We start from the raw sequence: 24,588 nt of genomic DNA on the forward strand, positions 1-24,588 counted from the left end.
TCGGATTTAATCAAAAATATCTTAATTTGTGTTCCGAAGATGAAGGAAGGTCTTACGGGTGTGGAACGACATGAGGGTGAGTAATAAATGACATTGTTTTCATTTTTGGGTGAACTAACCCTTTAAAGGGATACTCCAATGTTTTTTCATATTAAACTATCGTCGCTGTCCGATGTAAACTGCGTATGTCCATTTTGACGATTTTGAGATTTTTCGACGGATTGAATGTCCGGGTTCATTTCCGTATACAGTGTGCTTCACATATCTAAATGGCCAATGAAAAGTTGTGAAATCATGTCATCTGATTTTCGCGTATATCCATTTGGTGTCAAAGCTGTCAATCACGCCGCGTATCTCCCGCCCTGTGGAAGCATCTTGCCGGTCTCCTGAAGTTTTCATCGAAGCTCAGCACTGGATAGCCGAATAACACTGTGAGGTTACATCGCCAAATAAACATAGCCTGGTGAGACAATCCCTGCGTTCCAATGTCCATACTATCCATCCTAAATAGTATGTGAGATTAAAATAAGTGTGTCCCAAAGCATAGTATGTTGAAAAGAGTATGCCAAAAGTCCCAGGATGGTCTACTATTTCCGGTAGATTTTCGAAGTGTGGATCCGTGCACACTATAGAGGCTAATATTGCCCACAACCCATTGCGCATTGGACGAGGATTCAGTTCAGAACTACAAACACGAGTAAAAAGTGTTAAAAAACTACAAAACATGGCGGATATATGCAATCGACGCTGAGCGATTTGAGTGACTAATAATCAGTTTAACCTGATAGAAAATATATATTTAATGTTACCCGTGTTATTTTTCATCTGCAAATACCAATGTGGACTTTTATGAAGATCTGATTGGCCATTAACTTTTAAATGCATCATTATGCATTAATATGAGGAGAGTTCTCCACATGAAAGACCCGCGACTGCAGATCAACGTGCTGCATTTCACTCCGATACGGTAGGAAATTAGCTAAATGAAATGTGGAGGATGTAAGATGATTGACAGGCTAGTTTACGGTAACAGGATGCGACAGAGAGAAAAGACGCGATTGTATGACGTGTTAGTATGTCCCAAAGCTTGTCTACTCTTTTACTACACACTCAAAAGTAAGTACTTTTTGTTCACAGAAAGAGTACATACTTTTAGGGCGTAGTATAAGTAGGCGAATTGGAACGCAGCAAATGACTTTCCTTTATCGAGGTAAACGTTTCCCCCTGACGCCAGACGTACGTCTAGGAGTGACAAAATTACGGTAGGACTGTGCAAACAAAGTATCTGTCTAGCATTACCATGTCAGTGTATTGATTCATTGTCCCTTCATAGTTTGCAAGATACATTTAATAAATGTATAATTAATATTAAATAAACTAAGCTGTAACGTAGTTCGTATATACGGGAAGAAGGAGGCAGGAACCAGCGATCATTCAAACAAGACTTTAAGTCAAAATAAACAAAGAACAAAACGAAAGTAATGCCGGCAGACCCTCGCGGACGTCTGCCGGCCACACAAACATAATAAAACATAAAATAAAGTCCAGGCCTGGTCCTCTCTCGTCCTTCACTGTAGTCGCTCCTCCTTTTATGTTCCCGGAGCTCCGTGAGGGACTCAAGGCCGGTGCGCCTCCCAGGTGATGCTCATTATCACTCGCGTCGCCACATAAGTGTATTGAATAAACTAAGACGTAGGCTATTTAATAAACTGAGCGTATTCATCTGTCAATATGAAACGCGACTTGGCCATTTTAATTAATGATCGGAAGAACGCGTATCGACCACTGTTATTGTAAAATATATGTCCATTTAAACTCAATTTTGGTCAAATGTGGATTATATCATTACACTGGCAAGAATATGGTTACGTAAAGATGCCGTACCAAGTATGACAATGCTACATTCAAATGCTTTTGAAATACGCGGTGCGTCCGAAATCGCATACTACATGAGTAGCTACATTTGAATTTGAACGTACTTCCCGACCGTTAAAACAGTGCGTTCTATATAGTATGAATATGGGTAGTATGAATGGAATTCGGACGTACTACATCCGCCATGTTAATATTGTCACGTGTCATGCGTCGTTACAACAGCGCGAAAATTTAAAGGGCCTGCTCTACTCCGCTTTCATCAGCAATGTTTTTATGCTTACCGCTTCCATCTGTGTTTTAATGTCGATTCAATCAACAGCTCAAAGGAGGCGTCGGTCAGCTGCTCGCAGATCACGCTTTCTTCAACAGCTTGTTAAATATGTCAAAGTATAATCACCTAACGTATTTAGCTATGAAATTTTACCTCAGAATAAAAATACATCTGTGAATATCACGACAGAGGCTGATTTGAAGCAACGAAATTAAGTAATTTATTGTTAAAAATGATTGCATATAAAAATACATGAGAAACAAAACACATGAAATCAATAAACAAACTTGAATACATTATATATAAATAAATAATGTGTAGATAGACAGAGAGGGAGAGAGAAATACACAACATACATAATATACATAATAATATACAAAAAAAAAAAACACTACAAACTGAGCTCTACAATCTACTGCCGCCTGAATGTCCGTTAAGTTTTCTAATCTCATTAAACTGCTTAACAACGAACGTCTCCGTTAAATAAAACAGTGTTAACAAGCGGCTGTAACGTTATCTCAACCTGTTCGTTAGCTTGATGTGCTGTCAGTAATAATGATTAAACATCTTTTTACAGCCGACTCTTAATCTTCTCATTACATTGTTTAAACTTTCAATAAGTCAGCCGTTTACTTACATTATGTTAAACAAGTGCAATTTAACCACAAACACCGTTTTTCCCTGAGGTACTTAAGGACTTGAATGAGCTGCATATCGCCGCTTTCCGCCATTTTCGAATTTGAAGAATCCTCTCCTGTGGCATCACGGGATAGCGCAGCGTCCATCGTATGCCTACTACAGAATTCGGGCGGAAGCAGTAGGTCATCCGGGTACTTCTCGCCTACTGTTTTTCGAATACTATGAATTCGGACATACTACTCGCTTCGCATACTGTTTTTCGCATACTATATAGTAGGGAAGTATGCGATTTCGGACGCAGCTACGGTGTTTTTTTCACTTCCTGAAAAGTAACCGTTTTGGACATACATACGTGATTTTCATTGGGCAGCGACGCTATGTTATTCCCTTAACTAAGACGAGTTGATGCATAACGTTACCTCTCTCGTCTCAAGTGCTCGGGAGCACTTTGACTTGGCGCAGTAATATCTTCACTCGTGAAAAGTCCTCTCACCGGAGCGGGGGACTTTTCACGAGTGAAGATATTACTGCGCCAAGTCAAAGTGCTCCCGAGCACTTGCTATGGTATTCCGCCATATAGTTATCCATTTTACACGCTTAGAAAAGCGCAACGTTTTGTTTTGTGTCACTGTCCTAGGTCGAGTTACACTACTCGAGTAACTGTATTTAAATAGGGAAAACGTGGAGGTGTTTGGTAGCTTGGCCCCTATTGAATGAACTGGGCTAAGCTAAGTGCTAACAAAGTTTCGACGCAAGACAGAGCGATTTAGTGCATCAACTCGTCTTAGTTAAGGGAATAACATAGTTTAATATGAAAAAAACGGTGGAGTATCCCTTTAACTGACCAGATCAATATCCCAGGAGTTTAAACTTGGGTAAAGTTGGTTTTATATTCGCACATTCGGACTTCTGATAAATTCAGACTTTCCAATAAATGTGCAATAAATTAATGTTTGCGAATTTTAAGCAGTGACATGATATTGACAACCAACGATTGTCAACTTACAACATTTTTCACAGTCGATCAAAATAGGCAAGTATTGTTTTAATGGCATATTTACTTGTGAATGTCCACTGAATGTCCAATGTAGTGTGACTAACAAGGCTATTGAATACGGATGTCCGAATGTGCGAATATAAAACCAACTTTACCCAAGTGGAGTTTAACTGATTCTTTTCTCTAACTGAAAAATGTTCCTTTAATTTATTTTTTTAGAAGTGTACATATTCAGATATTAAACATATATTATACATATTAAGAGTAGCCTATAGTTTGGGCCTAAAACTAACTTTTTACCACACCTGCCAATGTGACCACCATTTTTTTTTTTTTTACATGCTAGTTGTTCACAATTCTCTATTTCAATTTCAATTCCAGTAGTTTCCACTAAAACTACTAGCTTAACTAATATAATTTTAATAGCCTATATTTTAAAGACAAGTAAAAATAAATAAATAAATAAATAAATAAATAAATAATAAGATAAAATTACAAGCAATAGAACAAATAAATATAATACAATAAAATATAATAAAACAAATATACAAATGAAATAAACTGCTTTTCAGGCAGGTCTAACACTAGTTTGCAGGTACAGAAATTGAATAAAGTAGTCTAATCAAATAAATAACACTGCGTAGTCTTAATATCCTTTTTAAAGTTCAAAGTTTTTTTCCCCCTTTGTTGTGTGGTTAAAAATAAAAATGCAGACAGCAGCAGGATTACTAGGATGCGGTCACTTTAAGAGCGAATGCACGCACGGATCATGGGGCTTCTTTCTCAGCTTTAAGACATAACCATCTATCGGACTATATTTAGGATACTCGCTGAGACGGGCATTTTTTGACATATTTTTATGTGAATTTGTCAGTTCAAGCACATAAAGTCATGAAAGAGAGTTCAACTCGCTGTCTCAGCGGGTTTCAGGCGAATATTTTTTACAGTCTATGGTTTCAGGGCGCGCTTTGGATGATGTTGAACTTCCCACATGGCGCGTGAGTATTGAATTCCCTTTCGTGTGTTCTAGTGATGGGTCGTTCGCGAACGAGCCGACTCTAAGAGCCGGCTCTTTTATGTGAACGTCGGGAGCCGGCTCACATATCTGAAGAGCCGACTCTATTTTTCAAAATATAGCCTATAGAGATTAAATCATTATGTAATGAATGGTTTTAATTTTATTTAAAACAATAGACTAATAATTCAAAGAACAACACAAAAAATTATAATTAGGCTATATAAGCACACACACTCTTTCGTTTCGACTGTCTGATCAGCCTCACGGTCTGTAGTCGAAACTCGGAGGAGAGGAAAAACAGCATTTCTGAATGCAAATCTCTCATAAAATAAAAATATGGCCAGCAGTGTGTGTGTGTGTGTTCATTATGAATAATATATCCTAACTAGTGAGAGCTCATATGGCAATAAAAAAAGAGAAAAAGAGGGACCAGTTTAATCCTTTCAGTTATTTATTTTTCTTTAATATTTAATATGGGTTCTATTATGTTGTTCAGATTTTATTTGTTTTGAATGTTGGTTATACATTAAAAAGTTGTAATTTAAATACAAATGTTTAATAGTATTTTTTTTTATAATAAATCAATGCATTTTTAAAGAAATTGTGAGACATTGTGAGTATGAGTTCATTTAATAATTTAATTAGAACTGTTTTCACACCTATCATAATCAAAGTCATAGTTAAAACATGTATTATTTAAAGAGCCGTTTGTGAGCCAAAAGAGCCGGCTCTTTTCAGGGAGCTGAGTCAAACGAGCCGGCTCACGAAAAAGAGCCGGAATGCCCATCACTAGTGTGTTCTAGACGGGTGTGTCTCATACGTTCTGAAAAGTGAAGCCACGGGCTCTTTGATCGCCCCCTGGAGGCTGGATGCAGTACAGGTCATAAACCCTGCCCTCTCAATGCAGTCGAATGAGACTTCAGTGAAAACTTAAAAATAAATTCTGCTTCAAATAAAACTTCCTGAAAGATGGTTTTGGTCATTTAAGGTAGTTGTTATCACACTGATATATATTCAATTGTTCGTTTTTTTGATGATTTAGATTTTAGCTAGCAATTTGATTCTATAAAAACGGGGCGTGTCGTCATGATTCGAAGTTGATTGACAGGTTGTCTGAGGACTGTCGGAGCTTCGAGGGGAGATTGAAGATGTACCTAACTGTTAATTTTCGATTTATTTGTCATTAACACCAACAAAATGAGTTGTTCAGCGGTAAACTGTACTAACCGACCTACAGGATCTGACGGATCACTGAACTTTTTTTCTGTAACATCAAATATGGGCGTTATAAGCTAATTAATAAATGTTATTAGTTAAGATAACACACCTAATGTTAACCATGTCGGGGAAAAGCAGGTGATCGTTATCTGGCAGTTACTTATTATTTTTATAGATATAAAATAATAATTAGCAGGACAAAACTAATGATAGCTTACTCTAATTACAGCAATCGATCTCCTGTAACGTTAGTTGAACTTGATTTAAAATGGCAGGACCGTTTCTGACGATTTAGAGTTGTTTCTAGTGGCATATTATATTGATTTTATCTACTGAATTTGCTGTTTCAAAAATATTATTGCTCTAGAAACAGAATAGCCTATTATTTTATAGGTAGACTTTTAAATTGTGTATAATTTTTATAGTCTATTTAAAATACATGAATGATGACGCAGTCGTCTGGGCGGAAGTTTGATATCGCGACTCCGCCTCCGGCTCAACTGACGATTCCTTCTGCACATGCCCAGGCTCCAAACTTTTTTTTTTTTTTTTGACGTATTGCGTAACGTGTCAGCGCCCATTCATCAGCCCATTTTGGCTTCAGTTCAATACAATGGTAGGAAGTGGCGTCGCGTCGTCCATCTTTTTTTACAGTCTATGGTTCTAGAGCTTGAATATTTACAGTGGAATGGGTTAAACTTTCGTGATAATGCAGCACTGACCGTCAACTGTACAGAGCCTCGGTCACGTTTGTTTAATCTCATGTTCTCACAACATTGCATTGTTAGAATTCATAAAAATGTTACCAGACATCTGATTTATCACCTATTTTACTTGCATTTGGCGCTTGGCGAGTGTTAATTTTAGGACCTGCAAGTTTGTCTCTGAACTTTATATATAGCCTATATGTTTATATATTCTTTAAATACATGTTTGTTTAATGATTGTGTGGTTAGTGTCGTTGCTACCGTTGTACAAAAAAAATAAAATAAATAATAATAATAATGACGTGGTTCATGCATTCGGTTAACGGTTGTAACATGCGGGGCTTAATGCTGCCTTCACGTGCTCTCGGAATTATCGTAAATACGAGTTTCCTAGGTAAAAATTGCCGATAGCACATGAAGGCAGCATTAGACCGAAGATATATGGTAATGTTTGTGCACGTGAAATATCACGTTTCATTTGTTGCCAACCGACTTTGAGAGAAAAATACTGTTTATGATGGTAGTCTATCAAATGAAGAATATGACTAACCTTATTAGAGGATGTTGACTGAAGAGTTTTGCATCAGTTAGCTTCATAGTATTGGTGTGCCGTTGTTGTATAACGTGTGTCAAGTAATATACTGTGTTCTAAGAAATATATTGTATATTAAGATGTACTGTATTGTATAAGTACATTTTTTATAATCATATTCAGTGGGAACCCACACAGCAGGAGACTCCTAGGCGGATCCGCATTCAAGTCACCAAACCCGCATGACTGTCACATTAGTTTTGGCGCCGCCCAGAGGATCAGCTCCGCCTTCGGGCAGTGCCGTAAATTCTACTGTCAATCAGCGGATCCTGAGCGGACCCATGTCGGATCCGCGGACGTGCACGTACCTTTACTGTAACGGTTGTATCAATTTGCGGGTCCCAAACGGACCTGCCGCGGAGGTAAGGTTTTAATCGAGGATGCGGAGCGGTGGCTCCGCGATCCGTCTTTGTTGTGGATCCGTCACTGCGCGCAAGTGGACACCGTTAAGGGTCCGTTCGCGGATACGTTCCGGAAGCTGCGATACCTTTTGCTGTGTGGGATGTCACTGACTGTTTCCAGACTAAACATCAATGTATCCTTTCACAAGGTAAAGGTAAACTATGTCAATTATTTGTTCAAAATTAACACAAAGTCAATACATCATCAATTCTTCTTCCAAAACGTGTTTTTGTCTTGGCGTACATGCATCACTCGCTTGTGTGTGTCTCATCATATCCATAAATGGAGTAAAGTTGCTCTGGCTACATTGACGCGTGTCTGATGTTGGAGTGGCAGAGGTTAGTTTTCCCAACGAGTGAGAGATATTGACATGGAGAAGCTAAATCTACAACCTCCGGAGAATCGCACGTTTAAAACAAACACCGAAAAGAGGAGAGTCTGCTGACAAAAAGAGAATGCAACAGAGCTTGTAATAAAACAAGAATCAACATTGTTTTGGCTTTTTGGGGATGGCATGAACTGAGTGATTAGAATTGTTGTAAAAGCGACACAAAGGGTGTTTTATTATGCAACAGGTGAGAAAGGTGTTTTATTGAACAGATAAATTATCATATGCCGCTCTGTAATAAGAGTTCATTGTAAAGCATGATCTATTTTAAAGGGTCTTTTCATTATGATTGTTGCTGGAATTTTTTCGAGGAAGTACCGTGTCTATTACTGTGTAAAGTTACAGTAACATCTTTAGAGATTCTTGAGATCCTTTCCATCTAAACTGGTTTTATCTGTTAATCCTAACAGTGAATGTTTTATGAGCAGTGGGATAATCATATTCATCTGCAGAGTCACACAGAGTCAAAGCACAACCAAAACAATGTTCTTCTGCAAAAATGCATGCAGTTTTGTTTTTTAACCGATAGAGGGCCAAAAGTTACAGTGTACCTTTAAATATAATTTTCACTCATAAAACCATATTTTATAAATTGTTCAAGAATTAATGGCATGATTTACAGACTGTGATTATGAGTATTTCTAAAGCTCTGATACTTTATGCAAGTGAAGGCTCCTGAAACTACATGCCTACAAAATACTACCCATGGTTCTACATTTTTTTTTATACCTTTTATAAGGTTTGCCTTTATACAAAATAACTGTGTTATATATAAACTGCAAAACATCAACTTTAAATGAAAAGAAAATCAAAAAATGTGTTGAACAAAATTACTTTATTCATAGAACAAAAACATGATGCATATGTGCAGTTAAATATATTTTTGCATTCACAGAACAAGGCCATATGATGCATTGTATGATTGAAACTGGATTTCCTGTTATGATGTGTGAAAATCCTGTTTGATCACAAGCCAACAGAACAGCTAAATGATTGATTAAGCCATAAATCTGAGCTCAGTAAATCACATTTAATATGTTTTTTCTCTTCATATGTAATGCTAGATCAGCATGTTAAGCTGGCAGAGACAGATGTTGTTCAGGCTTGTTAGGTAAAATGTTAGGCCTGTTTCACCACACACACACACACACACACACACACACACACACAGGCCCGTTCACACCAAGATCGATAACTAGATAAATGTCCACACCAGCAGACAATATTGTTCTGCAGTTTTGTCATCTGTCACTTTAAATTCTCGAGTTTTTTTAAAGTCAGGATGGACTATGATTGGCTGTCAGTGTTTTTATTGTTTATCAACACGAAAAACCTTTTATATTTAGAATGACATTTAGAACTATATCTTTATCGTTATGTTATAGTTGTTGCCCTTGGTCTGAACAGTCCTCAAGAGTTGTGTTGTGCTTTCAAACTCAAGGTGCTTCTGCTGCTGTATACACTAGGCTACAGAAAATAAAGTGAGTTCTGAATTTAATAATGCCCTTAAGTTTTAAAATGATTTGTTGAGTGGGCCACTGAGAACTGTTTCAATCTTGATCGTCATTAAATCAACACTAACCCTTCAAAAGTTTGGGGTCGGTAAGATGTTTTAATTTATTTTTTTTATTTTAATCTTCTGCTCACTATTTATTTGATCAAAAAAATACAGTAAAAGCTGTAATATTGCAAAATATTATTACAATTTAAAATAGCTGTTTTCTATGTAAATATATTGTTAAATGTAATTTATTCCTGTGATCAAAGCTGAATTTTCAGCATCATTACTCCAGTCTTCAGAATCACATGATCCTTCAGAAATCATTCTAATATGATGATTTGATGCTCAAGAAACTGATTATTATCAATGTTGAAAACAGTTGTGCTGCTTTATATTTTTTTGGAAACCATTTTTTTTTTTTTTTTTCAGAATTTTTTAATGAATAGTAATGGTCTTAATGTCTGTACTGTCGCTTTTAAGCATCCTTGAAATTTATTTTCAAAAATCTTACTGTCTCCAAACAGCAGTGCAATTTACATGAGGTTCTGCATCTAAATGTTTATTAATCTACACAGTCAGAGATACTGAAAAAAAAGTGTTTGTCTTGTTCACTGTAAAAAAAATTTTTTTTGAAAAATTTTGGAAACTGACAATTAAATATTGACTCAACAAATTGCTTTCAAATAATTATCCCCAAACAAAAAGATGCATTGGGGTAATTTTAGCTTATGGTCTAAAGGTAAAATTAAAATAATAGATTCACTGAACATATTAAATTGTGTTCAGCCAATTCATCAAGTAAAAGTGAAATATCTGTGTTTGCCGAACAAGCCTTGCGGAGAAAAAAAAAACGCATGCGCATGCCAGACAGGCGCATGCACCCGAGAGAAACCGTTGGATTCAAATTTATCTGCGCGGGAGAGTGAGGAGAGGAGACAGAGGAGTCGATACTGAAGTACGACGACAGAAGTTCAGACATCATTTCCAAACAGATTTTTCTTCATTTAAGTTATGGTGAGTACTGAAATATGTATTTATTAAGTCTTGTTTATGTTAAACCGAGTGCAGGTCTCAATGTTTCAGCATAAAACCGTAAAAACATGGGCATTAATGTTACACTACCGCGGCCATTACACTAGCATTGGGTATGGTTAAACGAATTTACGACTCTCTGGATGTTTTTACTTGAGGACATAGTAAATTGTAATGTCTGAAAAATGACAGACAAGGGAAGCTCTATTTCCGAACTTTTAATCAGAACGAAGACAGTCTATGAGATGAACACTGTCCCGGCCCTCCGAACTATGCTCCGAACTTAAAGGGATAGTTCACCCAAAAATGAAAGTTTGATGTTTATCTGCTTACCCCCAGGGCATCCAAGATGTAGAGGACTTTTTTTCTTCAGTCGAACGCAAATTATGATTTTTAACTGCAGCCGCTGCCGTCTGTCAGTCAAATAATAGCAGTGATTGGGAACTTGAACAATAAGAGTCGAAAAAACTTCCATAGACAAATCCAAATTAAACCCTGCGGCTCGTGATGGCACATTGATGTCCTAAGACACGAAACGATCGGTTTGTGCGAGAAACCGAACAGTATTTATATAATTTTTTACCTCTAATACACCACTATGTCCAACTTCGTTCAGCTTCCGGCTAGTGAGGTCTGATCGCGCTCTGACAACGGAAGTGATGTCTCGCGCTCATTGAAGTATATGGGTAAACTAATTTAGCCCGATATAATTTCTAATACTATTTATTGAACTAAATAAATTTGTCAAACTACATTGTGATTATGTTAAATGTATGAGACACTAGGTATGTTATATGTTATATAGTTATATGTTTCTGTTATAACTTTTTTTTCTCTCAATGTAGCCAAACATCGTAGGTCTGACTCAACGGAACGACTAATGTTACGACTTTCACAGTGAGTATTTAAAAGTTTTTATTGCATATTTGTTCATACCATATTCGTGTCAAATACCCTTAGCTCTTATGATATTTAAATTGTGTTAAATTGCTTTATTGAGAGCCGCCATGAGACGCTTCTAAAATTTGTGACACTGTAATTCAGGCTGCATAATTTACAAAGTGGTTGGCCATTTTGTGTTACACCCGTTTGACACACATACTCCGTCTGCAGTGCTTATGTGCGTGTTGCAGTACATGTATGGCAAGCTATAAGGCTCAGAATTTAATTAAATCACTATTTATTAATAGCAATCTGTTAATTAATAATTTAATACTGTTGGGTTAACATACGCACTGCAAATGGAGTATGTGTGAAACGGGCATTAGTCTGGGAACAAGTTTTGCCAAACCCCTCCCTCAGAAAATCTTGAACTTGAACAAATTTTATTTTATATAATTTTACATCTAATTAATTTTTTCTAAAGATTTCTAACTCTTTTTTTTTTTTTAAAGATGTAACAGAAATTGATCAATATTACTCTGGGTCTTTTGCCCTTTCAGCAGTGTTGACTTGACTATCACCAGCATGCTGGTCACACAGTCCACAGTTTGCTATATTTTCCATTAGTTGCTGTACAGACTGCCTGACAACTTTTCCCCATTTAGCTCTATCTTTAGAAAGCTTTTTTTATGCAAAAGTATCATCTTTCAGCTTTGTCATTTATTTATTTTGCAGGTTTAGAAGAAGTCCATGCAGTGCCGCTTCTGCAAGTTTTCATCACCTCACCAAGACCTAATTTTTAAGCACTACAGAACTATATTTTCAGTCTAATAAGCCTGCTGCTGTCTGTCATGTTAATCAAAGAGAAAAAGACAAATCAAATCACTCTACTCTTGACTGAATAAATTTTGTAAGTGTAAGCATTCATCTGTATTTAATTTTTACAATGAAGACTAACCAGTGTTATTTTGCATCTGATTACTTTGATTTATGTAGTATTTCTTAGTTCTCATCTTATTATTGACTTTTTTATGAAAATGAAATTTTGCAAGTTTTTTTGTACATTCTGTCAATTATATTTTTTAGAAGTCTGTATCAGCCTGCTTTCTATATATCTGTAAATGTGTTTACATGCTTAATATTTGAGTAAGATGCAGTTTTTTACATAATATTTTAAATTATTTAAATGTTTAATATTGTTAGTGCAGTTCCATAAATGTAGTACCTAAATACCAAAATGTCAGTGAAATTTCTCTAAACACTGATAATACATGTTTTTTAAAATAATTGTGGTTTTGTTAATGTAAGATCTAAGGTCTAATGAGTTTTGTGTATCTTGGAATCCTGAATTGAAATGCATGATTTCTATCTACTAAGGTCTACTGTGCAGAAATGTTCAATGTATTTACCATTTAAGGTATTTTAATAAAATGTATTAAATACAATGTGGCAGTATGGCTTGAGTGTTTAATATATGTATATATTTTTTTTTCTTTTGGGGCAACTGGGAATAAACAATACAGTGAAGTTGCTTTACTAATATAAATTTACCAAAATACATTTTTAGTTTAGGTAAAACTAAAAAGGAATGCTACTACAATTTAAAATGTATAATTGGGCCAATAACATGGGTTGGTAAACTAATTTCTTTTCAATTGTTTTAACAAATTATTTCTCATTGAGCCAATGTTAACAGACTATTGCTACAATTGATAAAACTACATTTACAGAATTTCACTTGGGCCAATTGAAAATTTTAGATGTGACCAGTCACTAGAAAATTTTGAGTTGGGAAGATTAGAATTTTTTTACAGTGTTGGGAGTTTGCTTCATTACTTGGCTTCTTCACAAAAGTCTATCCTGCAAAAGATTGCGTTGATATAGGGCATTTTCAACATATTTGTGTATTACACATGCTGCATTGATTAGGTGGGCAGTGTGAATACTGTAACTGAAACACTCCTTCTTTTACATAAATAGTTCATATAGTGTGACCATAGGGTTTAACAATATTTAAAGGGAGTTTCCCCTAGTGGGCAGATAGTTGGTACCACAAGGAAGGCAATAGACTGTATAGTTATCACCTGAACAGGGTTTGATCCCTCCCACCAAACTATACAACCTACTACCTCACCCTGTCAAGACACCAAAGTGCAGTCCCGTGACACACATCCGCTGACACACTAGCGTATTTACGAAGTCAACATGAAACATAAATCGCAACCAATTTTACTTCTGTAATGTGATTGAATATCCTATCCGGCTGTAGACGTGTGTGAGGTGGTTATTTCAAACGAGTCCATGTTGTTTGTGGGTGATTTGGCTGTCGCCTTAGGAAAGACAGTAGATTGTATAGTTATCTCAGTGAGAGAGCACCGTGCTCCACAACTATTCAATCTACTACCTCAGCCCCAAGGACAGCAAAACAGATGTCAACCAGTCAGACAGCACAATGCTGGATTCCTGCGGAAGGAGAGAGAAAGAGAAGCTGGTTAGCATAGCCATACGGTCAAGTACGATTTACCCTTATAAAAAAAAAAGAAAAAAAGAACTGTGCTTAATTGTACTGAATGCACACTTGTAGTGTACTTCAAATCTTAAAAGTTTATTTTTAAAAACAGTACTTGTAGATAATATATCAATGGGGAAAAAGCTCCACTTAAGTTTACTTAGAGAGAGTACACTATCATGACTGTTTCTTAACACACTTAACCCTTGTAAGTATTGATTTAGGATGTGCACTCAGGCTGTTGGGGTCTCCGGAGACCCCATAAAATAAATTTGATTTTATGTAACCATTTATGTAAAATGTAATTTAATAAAAAAAAACACATTTCTAACTTTCTTCATGGAGATAACATGGACAATTTGCCATGGTTTAGCATTAAGATTGTTACAATCTGTTGGAAAATATAGTTTTAAAAGTAAAAAAATTATCACTAAATAGTAGATGACTGCAGAGCTTCACTATTTGCTATGGTATTTAACTAACTGGACATCTTTTCATAAGCTTTTCCAGTTGGATTCATATCTATATATTACGAAATCACAATTATATCAATAAAAATAACTTTTGTATTGCGTGTGTGTGAGCATGATCATTTTGCATTGTGGATGTTTTAAAGTGTTGCCACTTCATTTCTGTCTATGTGTGTTCTGTGTTGTTTCTGATTTTTAGGATGAATTTTATTCATTTTTAAGCGGGGTCCCCAGAGACCCTGAACAGCCTGAGTTTTTTTTTCATACTAACATAAATCTAGATATCATTCCAATTTATTAATGTGTATATATATTTTGTAGATCTAGAAAGTGTTGACAGCTTTACAAAGTCTCATGCCATTTGGATCAAGGGAACATTATTATTATTATTATTATTATTTTTTAACTTCAGCAAACATCATTTGAGGCCAAAAAGACCCAGAATGGCTTAAAAGGGTTAAATACACTAATTAAGAAGTTTTATTTAATGAACATTTTAAATCATTATATTTTAATAATCTTTTGTCATGCTTTAAAGAAGTACACATTTTTATGTATACTAAAGCACATGTAAAGCACTTGATTATAATTTTAACTGTAGTGTGTTATTCAGTATTACATTTAAAGTTAATATAATTTAAATAGCAGCTTCATCATTACAAATATGTAATTACAAATATTTAAATACATGACAAATAAGTTTCAATAGAAGTGACATTAAATTATATTTTAGTTTACCATAAATGCTTGTCAGTACATTCAGCAGTACACTTCAACCATATTTCAAAGAGAATAGAATAATTAAATTACATATAAATATGTACTTAAGTCTTACTGCAATTGTAAATGGCATTATTTTATTTTTATATGTGGTAAAAAAAAAGCGTTTCTTTTATTTTAATGTTTTAGGAAGGCACCAGATCTTAATATAATAAATGATAAACACTATTCAAAAGGAAGACAAGAAATATCTGGTTGACACTTTCTGGTTGTGATTCTGCTACGACCCCTGTGTGAACTTTAACAGAACTGATTTCATACATCCACTACAAGTCATCTTGACACCAGCTGGTTAAATGTCATTGCAAAAATGGCTCAGAAAAGTGAAGTTAGTTCTGAGTAAAGGTTGTGCAGCATTTCTTTGCAGATGCCACATGGTGTAATATTTTATTATCTAATGCAAGGTGTCAAAAAAAGTTCAATCTATGTTAAGACTTCACCGGTCTGACTTCAGTCATTCAGTCGCATAACCCGAATGGTTCTTTCATAGATCACAGAGCTACTTATTTCTATGTAGTTGCCGAAAACAGTAGTTAAAAGCTCAGCATGTGTGTGTTCTCCAGATTCGAGTCAGCGGTGCTTATTTGAGTCGGAAAAACGATCAAACGTGAAAAAGACCAGGGAACTGTGAGGAGTTGAACCAGGATGCAGGCTAAAAGGGAAGTGCTAATTTTGAAAGCCAAAGCAAAATTACTCACTCATTCTAGCGAGGCTGGCATTGGATCATGAAGAAAAAAAGTCTTGATCCTTCGCCAGGAATTTGCGCCCGTTTTGCCAAAAACTGAGCTCATTCCAACAAGACAACATTGCGTAAGCTACGCTTTTGAAGTAAACAGACGATGTAAAACATGGCTTCCCCAGCTGTCTCCTGTAGCTTTAACAAAGCTGATTCTGCTATTCCGCACAGCAAAATAGTGGGAAAACAAAATGGCGGCGTTTCGGCCATTTTAGGGTACGAGTGCAGTGCATTTCTTACAACCTCTGTGAGGTGTGCCTGAAAAACCCATTCACGCGTTCACTGTTCTCAGAGGCTGTTTGGAAGAGTAAGGGTCTCCCTCTTGATGCACTGGGGGACGTCTGGCATCTGTACAACCACTAGAAAGCCAAGATTCCTCCTCGAGTCGATAGCGTTCTTTCATACACACAAAAAATAAAAGATATACTGTGAAAGTCATCCACTCATGTCCATTAGCATGTGTGACGAACCCAAACATCAGCATCTAACATTTGAGCATCCAACTAAATCAGCTCCTAATTTGTGAGTGTTAAAGTTTTGTTGTTAAAAGCAATATTTTTTTCCCAGTATCCACTCATTCTTGAACCTTCCAACTTTGATAAAACAAGTGGGACATGCAAAAACATTTGCAAAATGTCAATAAATGCAGTTATTGTGCGGCAGTAAGAGGTAGAGCATGTCTGTTTTGCATAAATAGACATGCAAATCTCTTCCAGTGAACTGACTTTCAGCAATTTGTTAACATACAAAAGTCTTCTTAGCTAATTAGCATACACATGCTCTTTTTTTTGGCCCATTTGGGGGGAAAACATTTGAAAAGTTTTGGCACAAGACGCAGTCTGCTGGAACACAAAGAAGAGGCAGAAGCTGAGAGATGGCATGTCATGACTCTGCTGTGCCAACTTTCGGTAAAGGTCAGGTCAGTCAAGATGTGCAACTAAACAATCTGCATTATTCATTTTACATAAAGTAGTTATAATGTTCACAAACATCATCAGCTTTGGCAATCAAGCTTTTACCATGAAGCGGATGTTATGTCAGCTATTCTGTAGTAGAGTTGCTTCTTTAGGACAGCGTATGATGCCTCACTCGTGGAGAGGAAGTATGCTAATATGGTCTGACAGATGTGGTGTTTGGATTTTTAGATTACACGGGGAACTAGTCTGCCCTTCTGTTCCCCAATGTGCGGTAATCGCCTTGATGGGGACTAACCAGTGCTTTTGGTGCTTTGCCAGATATTTAAGTCCATTTTAGTGCCGCTTAGATTTTTTTTTTTCATATGTAAATGACCTCTTTAGTCAGTTTTTAAAATATGTAATGCTAATGCTAATGCAAATTAGACACAACTGCCCTGATTTTTATGACATGGGTATTTAAGAGAGTATTAGAGATTATCTGTTGCTTTCAGTGCAGACAGTGTGGGTGGAACTGAAAAGAGAATCATAAGATGCCATTAAATAGATATTGCAGAAATATTTAACATTTTTGTTTTTATCAACACTTTTATTTAATGACTTTAGGAAAGAGTTTGCATGAAAGAGTCATAAAATCATATTTTTTTTTAAAACTGCATGGTGCCTTAGGACAAAAATAATGTTCAAAATCTAAATTCTAATGACAAAATGTAATGATTATCACCATATTTTTCCAACCATACAGTATTATACTCTAAGGGAATTTCCACTAAGTGACAAAAATGTGACTTTAATTGCCTGCTAAAGTTACACTTAAGTGGATGACAACATGTTATTCTCGAAAAAGAATTACTGATAAGACCTTCGTTCATCTTTGGAACACAAATTAATATCTTTTTAATAAAATCTCCTTTGACAGCTACGCATCTAAAACTTTCACGCTTCATATCATTCATAAAGAGACCATAACTCTAATCCATATGAATTGCGTGGTGAATAGATTGATTTTATGCTTTTATTCACATATAAACATTAATCAACTCATACTTCAGTTGTGGTAAATGGAAACTCAAGCATGCTTGCTTGATGTATGAGAACCAGTGAGGTTCATTCTCATGTTACGCTACACGTTTGAGCTTCCGCAAGAACCAATGAGGTTCATTCATGTGTTACGTGTTATGCAGCTTGTTTGAGCTTCCACAAGAACCATTGAGATTCATTCTTGTGTTATGAACCTCATTCTCGTGTTACGCAACACGTTTGAGCTTCCACAAGAACCAATGAGGTTCATTCTTGTGTTACGTGTTATGCAGCATGTTTGAGCTTCCACAAGAACCATTGAGGTTAATTCTCGTGTTACGCAACACGTTTGAGCTTCCACAAGAACCAATGAGGTTCATTCTTGTGTTACGCAGCACATTTGAGCTTCTGCAAGAACCACTGAGGTTCATTTTTGTGTTGCGCAGCACATTTGAGCTTCTGCAAGAGCCAATGAGATTCATTCTTGTGTGTTACGCAGTTCGTTTGAGCTTCTTCAAGAACCAATGAGGTTCATTCTCATGTTACACAGCACATTTGAGCTTCCACAAGAACCAATGTGGTTCATTCTTGTGTTACGCAGTACATTTGAGCTTCTGCAAGAACTGAGGTTCATTCTCGTATTACGCAGCACATTTGAACTTCCACAAGAACCGATGACGTTCATTCTCATGTTACACAGCACATGTGGGCTTCCGCAAGAACCAGTGAGGTTCATTCTCGTGTTACACAGCACATTTGAGGGAGGTTCTTGTCAAGCATGTACGGTTGAGCTTCTGTTTATGTTCACTGATATATGCTTATAGCCTATGTGAATACATTCAATCTGTTCATCATATAAAGCAATTGTGTCTCTTTAGAAAATTTGGACTAAACTGCTCAGTTCATATGGATTAGTTTTACAATCTTTTTATGAACTTTTTGAAGTGACAAAGTGGTAGTTGCATAGCTGTCAATGGAGGGACAGAAACTGCTCAGATTTTATCAAAAATATCCTAATTTGTGTTCTGAAGATAAATGAATATCTTATGGGTTTAAAACAACAGGGAGTAAATGATGACAGAATTTACATTTTTGGGTGAAATAACCCTTTAATTTCAGAGTGAATGGAACATAGTATCCTAATTTCATATATGATAATGTAATTAATTTCATCAGTATAGAAACAACGTCAAAGTAGTTTATCAGTACTATACAAGGTTTGGCCCACGTCTTCTAAACAATATTACTGTTAATTAAAACTATTTAAAAGCATAGATATTAATAAATATAAATATTAGATGTAAACCTAAACTTAAGAAAAAATAAAGGAAAAAAGGAAATGTTGCCTTGGCAAACTGAAAATTCACTTCAACTTCAACTGAAAATAAATTGAAGTTGAAGTGCTAGAATTACTAAAACTAAAATGAAATGGAGAAATATAAAAATAAAAGCAAATTCAAATAATAATAAATACTATAATATTATATAAATAATACTAAAGTAACACTGTTACTAAAATGACATGCCAAAAAATGATGCTGGATTACGTCAGAGCTTAATGCTAACAATTTTCCTGTAAGTCTCTTACAAAACTAGATTATATAATGGCATTCAAATGAGGTTATTGATTAGTTTTAGAGAGACAAAGTGTTTCCGTATGCTTGACTTTTAAACAGCAAGCCTCTTAAACAGAAAGCACAAAGTCATAGTGTTAGGACAAGCAACTTAGCACTAACAAATCTGTAATACTTCATAGCACTGCAGGCATTAGTGTGTTATGTTATTAATTCAACATGTTTATTCATTTTAAATCAGCTTTACCCTATAGCCTACATACAGTATGAGAATCCAGATTAGCAATGAAAATTAAGTTAATAACTGTTGTGGCATCATGTGAAAGCGCTAAAAGCGTTTTTTGTGTGAGAGAAGCATCTTTATCTGAATTAAGAGAATGTGCAGTTGCCATTTACAAATTAAATTGTGTTTTTCAAAACCTAGTGAACTGCCTTGCAGTCTACATCCTACATAGGCAGCATCATAATTGTTATGGACCACTTAAGTGACTGACTTGGAAGACTGTGGAAGGCAGCAACTCTGTAGATCATATAAATATGGAGGAGTAAGACTCGAATGCAGTTGATTTCAGTCGAGTTTGTTATTAGCATGTTGCTAAGCTAATGCTAGACTACTCTCAATATGCATTAAAATACATAGAACATGCTAAAATACTGAGTAAAATACTTTTTTAGACATTGTGTTTTATAATGGCATTTATTTCTAATCAATATTTCTCTCGCCATCTTGGTTTGATGTTTCAGTTTTTGCTTTCTCTGTGAAGGACACATGCAATGCCTTACAATGCTGAGATTTGGCTAAAGCGAAGTATCTTACCTTTTGCGACCGCCTTCATGTCAGAAGTGCACCTACGATGCCTTAAAATGCTCCCTACGTAGGCAGCTCACTAGGTTTTGGAACAGAGCCTGTGTCTCTAATATATGAAAAACATCACAAAGGCATTATTATTGCAGTTATTGAAATAATCTCTGCTTAATACTGCATATCACACTCTGCGATACATGACAAAGTAGCTATTAAAAAGACACCCTGCAACAGCTAAAGCCCTCTCTGCTTCTCTCGATAAATGGCTGCCATTTTTAATTGCCTGTATTTGTTTACGCATCAGCTATGCCACCTCTTGGCATAATCATATACCAAGCATTTTATAGTCACAAAGGAACATCTTGCTTCCCTGTCTGAGGATTTTGCAAATCAGAAAAGAGGTAAACAAACCGAATCAGATCAACAAAAGGCCTTCTATCTTACCTAGCGATCAAAGGACACAGCCGTATGCTCTTGTGGCCGTCCAATCGCAGGAGGTAAACAGGCAAATCAATTAGCCTTCTGAACGCCTCCCACTGCGTTATGGTTGCCAAGACCATATGCGGTTACGATTTTTGCTGAAATCGTATACCGAAAATGGCTATCGATAATCTTGCGTTAGGTCCAATGAAACCGGATAAATGTTTGGCACAAGCTTAGCGATTGAGAAATTGGTACCTATTCTTGTTTTCATTTTAATTTTCTCCCCTCCTTTCTGTCGCTGAGTCCCTGAGTCTGGTGCCAAGAAAGGGGCAGTGCCTGTATGCCAGGCTGAATTTCAATGAACGGAGAAGAGGGTGGTGGGTAGAGCATTGAAGGGTGGGGGATGTTGGCAGAGGAAGACTAAGAGGCCACAATTACAAGAAAAAAAATACGGAACTTGAGACAATGCCTTTGTGCAGCATTAATTTAACGTAGGAGGGGAGCTTCCCCATTAAAAAATCCCTTCATAACCGAAAATTTGCTTCTTTAAGAAAAAACAAAAGAGAAAGAAGGAAAGAAGAAAATATGAGAGAGGGTATGAACAAACAAGATGTTTTTCATTTTTTTACTATTAATAGTAGGCTAACTGTCGCTATCTTCTCATCTGTAATCTTCTGTTTGTACAGCTGCAGATTAGCATTCTCAGCATTGGTGAGTCCATACCTAGTACAACTGTTGCACAAAACATGCTCTATTGTGTGTTTGTATGAATCATTGTACAAAATAAAAAGCGTGGAACTGCACTTCTTCTTGTTCTAGTCTTGTTCTAGAACCTGTGACATTATTCCTCCGTCACTCCTTGCACACAGCTTTTGCCATTGCTCAAACGAGTTAAGCCATTGAAAGTTGTAACTCCTCGAAACTGTCATTAATCATTCAGCTTATGATCCCCTGTCATCAACCTACACCAGAGAGAAACGCCCTTATTGCAAAAATAGCGGTCCCCAAAAAACAGGAAGTTGGGCTTGGCTTGACCTTGTTTGACTCTGTCACGCGGTCTCCGGAGAGCCTGCTGTTACTCATCGAAACTCAACGATAAGGATTCTGCTTTGCCTTGTTTATACAAAGACCTTGCAGATTAGACTTAGATCTCTGCCCCCGTCTGGGGCCGTGTAACTAATAGGCTCCGAGCATATGCTGCATGTCTGTGCATTTGGAGGCGAGCAGCAGTGTTTTCTCACCTGCAGTGAATTTTCCGCTGTGAACACTTTTGGTAATAAACACTTCTTCCAAATAAAACTTTAAATATGAAGTCAAAATACTTGGAGATTACAAAGCTGGTGTTGTATTCTGTCTATTCCAGCATGAAGTTGTCGATTTGATTGTGTGTGCATGGAAATGTAAGTATTTTGAGGGTTAAACTGGGTTTGTTTTGAAACTTCCTGTTTGCTAATGTGGGGTCGGAGCCCATGGTGCATCAGATCGTCAGCTACAGTAAATGTAGGAGGGAGCGAGGCTGTATGGGAACGGGGGAAAAAAAGAGAGGGAGGGAGAGAAAATATGAAGCTACATGATAAGTTCATCTGAGGAGAACAGGGGTGGAGGAAATGCTCTCCTTTCCTCCCTCCCTCGCTCCACTTTTTTCCTGTTGCCATCTCTCTCTGTCTCTGAGCAAAATAAACATGTATACGCAAACTTTTGTGCCTCAGTTTTACTGTACAAAGTAGCAAATTACCCTCGTTCCTTGTGCTGACGAGTAATAAAGCTTCATCATATGTTATTTCATCCTAACACCACTATTTTTAACAGCTTCTCCATGTTTGTTTGCATGTGGAGAGCCGGTCTTCTGCTAGATAAGGATTTGTTCAAAATGTTTGTTATTTGAAGGAGACTGCATTAAAAAGTCGCTCAGTAAAATGCACATAATACAGTAGTACACAAACACGTGGCATGTCGACGCCATCTTGAGATCTTTTCTTTGTAATTTAAAAAAAAATGTGATTCAGATTTAAATCATATTCATTGATGCATCGATGCATTCTGAATTTTGGTGGTCAACTGGTATAATTTCGTCCAAGTTATAATGGCCTTTTAACAGAAAAGAAGAAAGAAAAAAACTACTCTAAAGAAAGCAGATAACATCGATTGTTCAGCCTGTTTTAAAGGAATTTAATGTGAACTTCACAAAAACTAGATATTTGATAAAATGCATCATATCGATGGATCGTAACCACCCTCTAATGTTACATTCAATTACTAAAATTTAGTCTTTAATCAGTTTACTATAACAAATATTAAATTCGTCTTAAACACCCCTGTTTGTTGTTTTCTGTATGTAAAATATGATCAGTATTTCTGTCAATTCGATCAGTTACTTCTGCAAATGTCATTTGGTCAATAACACATACAATATAGTTCCTGAACTGTTGCCTTTCATTGTTTTCTTTCCCAAACTAGCACCACTCGATTTATTTTGACATTCATCTAATTTGCACTGCAAATGCAACAGGAAAAAAAGCAGTTGAATACAAACAGAACAAGCCTACCTTTTGAAAGAATACCAGTTAAATATAAAAAAGTAATTTGATTATATCTACAAATGCCAAACAGTAACCGAATGCTCTCATACTGTACATGCAAAGTAAACTTTACTTATGCTTTCTTAAATGCAAATTACATGCCACATCTAAGCCCTCAGGTTTTTTATAGAGAGATAAAAAAATATATATATATATATATAGCAGGTATATAGTCGACAAAGATGGTCATTTTTGTACAGTACATATTTGACTTAAGGGGCATTTTATAGGCCTAATCACTGCCATCGTATCCAAAAACATCGCTCTTATTTTCCTTCCAAAAGCATTAAGGCAGCAGCCAAACACCATTTGGACATTCAAATCATCAAAATCCTTGAACAAACTCAAACCCCAAAATGAACTGCCCAAAACGACCCAAAACTAAGGGAACATACATGCTATCCAAAGGAATGTGAACCAAATCGCGAAAAAAAGATTCTTAACAAAACACTTTTTTTAAAAAAAAAATAGCATCAAGACAAAAAACATTTATCAAAAGTACATCAACAATTAATTTGACCGAAAGTCGTTTAGCGTAGTAGAAATGGCGGAATCTGAGGCATGGGCTCAGGAGTGAAGAAGACACGTTTACAAGAGGAAGACAACAGTGAACAAGAGAGCCAGAGCAGCTGGGTAAAATCACAGACAATGATGCTTAAAGAGAATTGCTTAGAAAGGGACAAAATAATCTGTGGAATATTACAAAGTATGAAAGCAGGGGGGGAAATAAAAACAGAATACCTGCAGACTAGAGGCTTCAACGGCAAAGAACACAAGGCAGGGTCATGGCGGCGAGAAGAGTAGACTCATGCACATAGTACGCCTATCTCGAGGAGAGAGACCTAGAAACGTGCTACCACCAAACATGCTCTTCCATGGGGTTGTGGCTGAAGAAAGAGCACGTACAGCGGCCTCCGCTTCACCCTCCTCACCACAAGCTCTTTCTCCCTGCCCACTTTGGCACAGGATGCGAAGTGAAAGACAGAAGCTGAGAGAGAGGGAGAGAGGAGGTGGAGAAAGAAAGGGACTGAGAAACATAAAAGAAAGCAGAGATCAAGAGGAGAGGATTTGCCATGCAGGAAATGTATAAAGGTACAGTTTTTGCTTCCGTCTGCACGCAAAACATGACAAACTCGTATTTATGGGAATGCAAGAGGGTCAGCTTGTACCCCTCTGCCCCAGTCACAGTTTCTCCAAGCAGACGTCTGGACAATAAGCAGTCAGAATTGATCATTTAAAGGAAAAACTTGATCAGC

At 36.4% G+C, this 24,588-nt stretch overlaps 1 long non-coding RNA gene across 1 annotated transcript; it reads right to left on the reverse strand.

Annotated features, from left to right (window-relative positions):
- Positions 1-3,323: 3,323 nt before the first annotated feature.
- On the reverse strand, positions 3,324-24,403 carry LOC137008912 (uncharacterized). Its single transcript, XR_010892826.1, has 3 exons — positions 24,074-24,403; positions 20,343-20,439; positions 3,324-13,985 (listed from the first exon to the last, which is right to left on the reverse strand). It is a non-coding gene; the product is annotated as an uncharacterized lncRNA (long non-coding RNA).
- Positions 24,404-24,588: the final 185 nt, after the last annotated feature.

The sequence above is a fragment of the Chanodichthys erythropterus genome, chromosome 20 (genome assembly GCF_024489055.1).
Source record: "Chanodichthys erythropterus isolate Z2021 chromosome 20, ASM2448905v1, whole genome shotgun sequence".
Lineage (NCBI taxonomy): Eukaryota > Metazoa > Chordata > Actinopteri > Cypriniformes > Xenocyprididae > Chanodichthys > Chanodichthys erythropterus.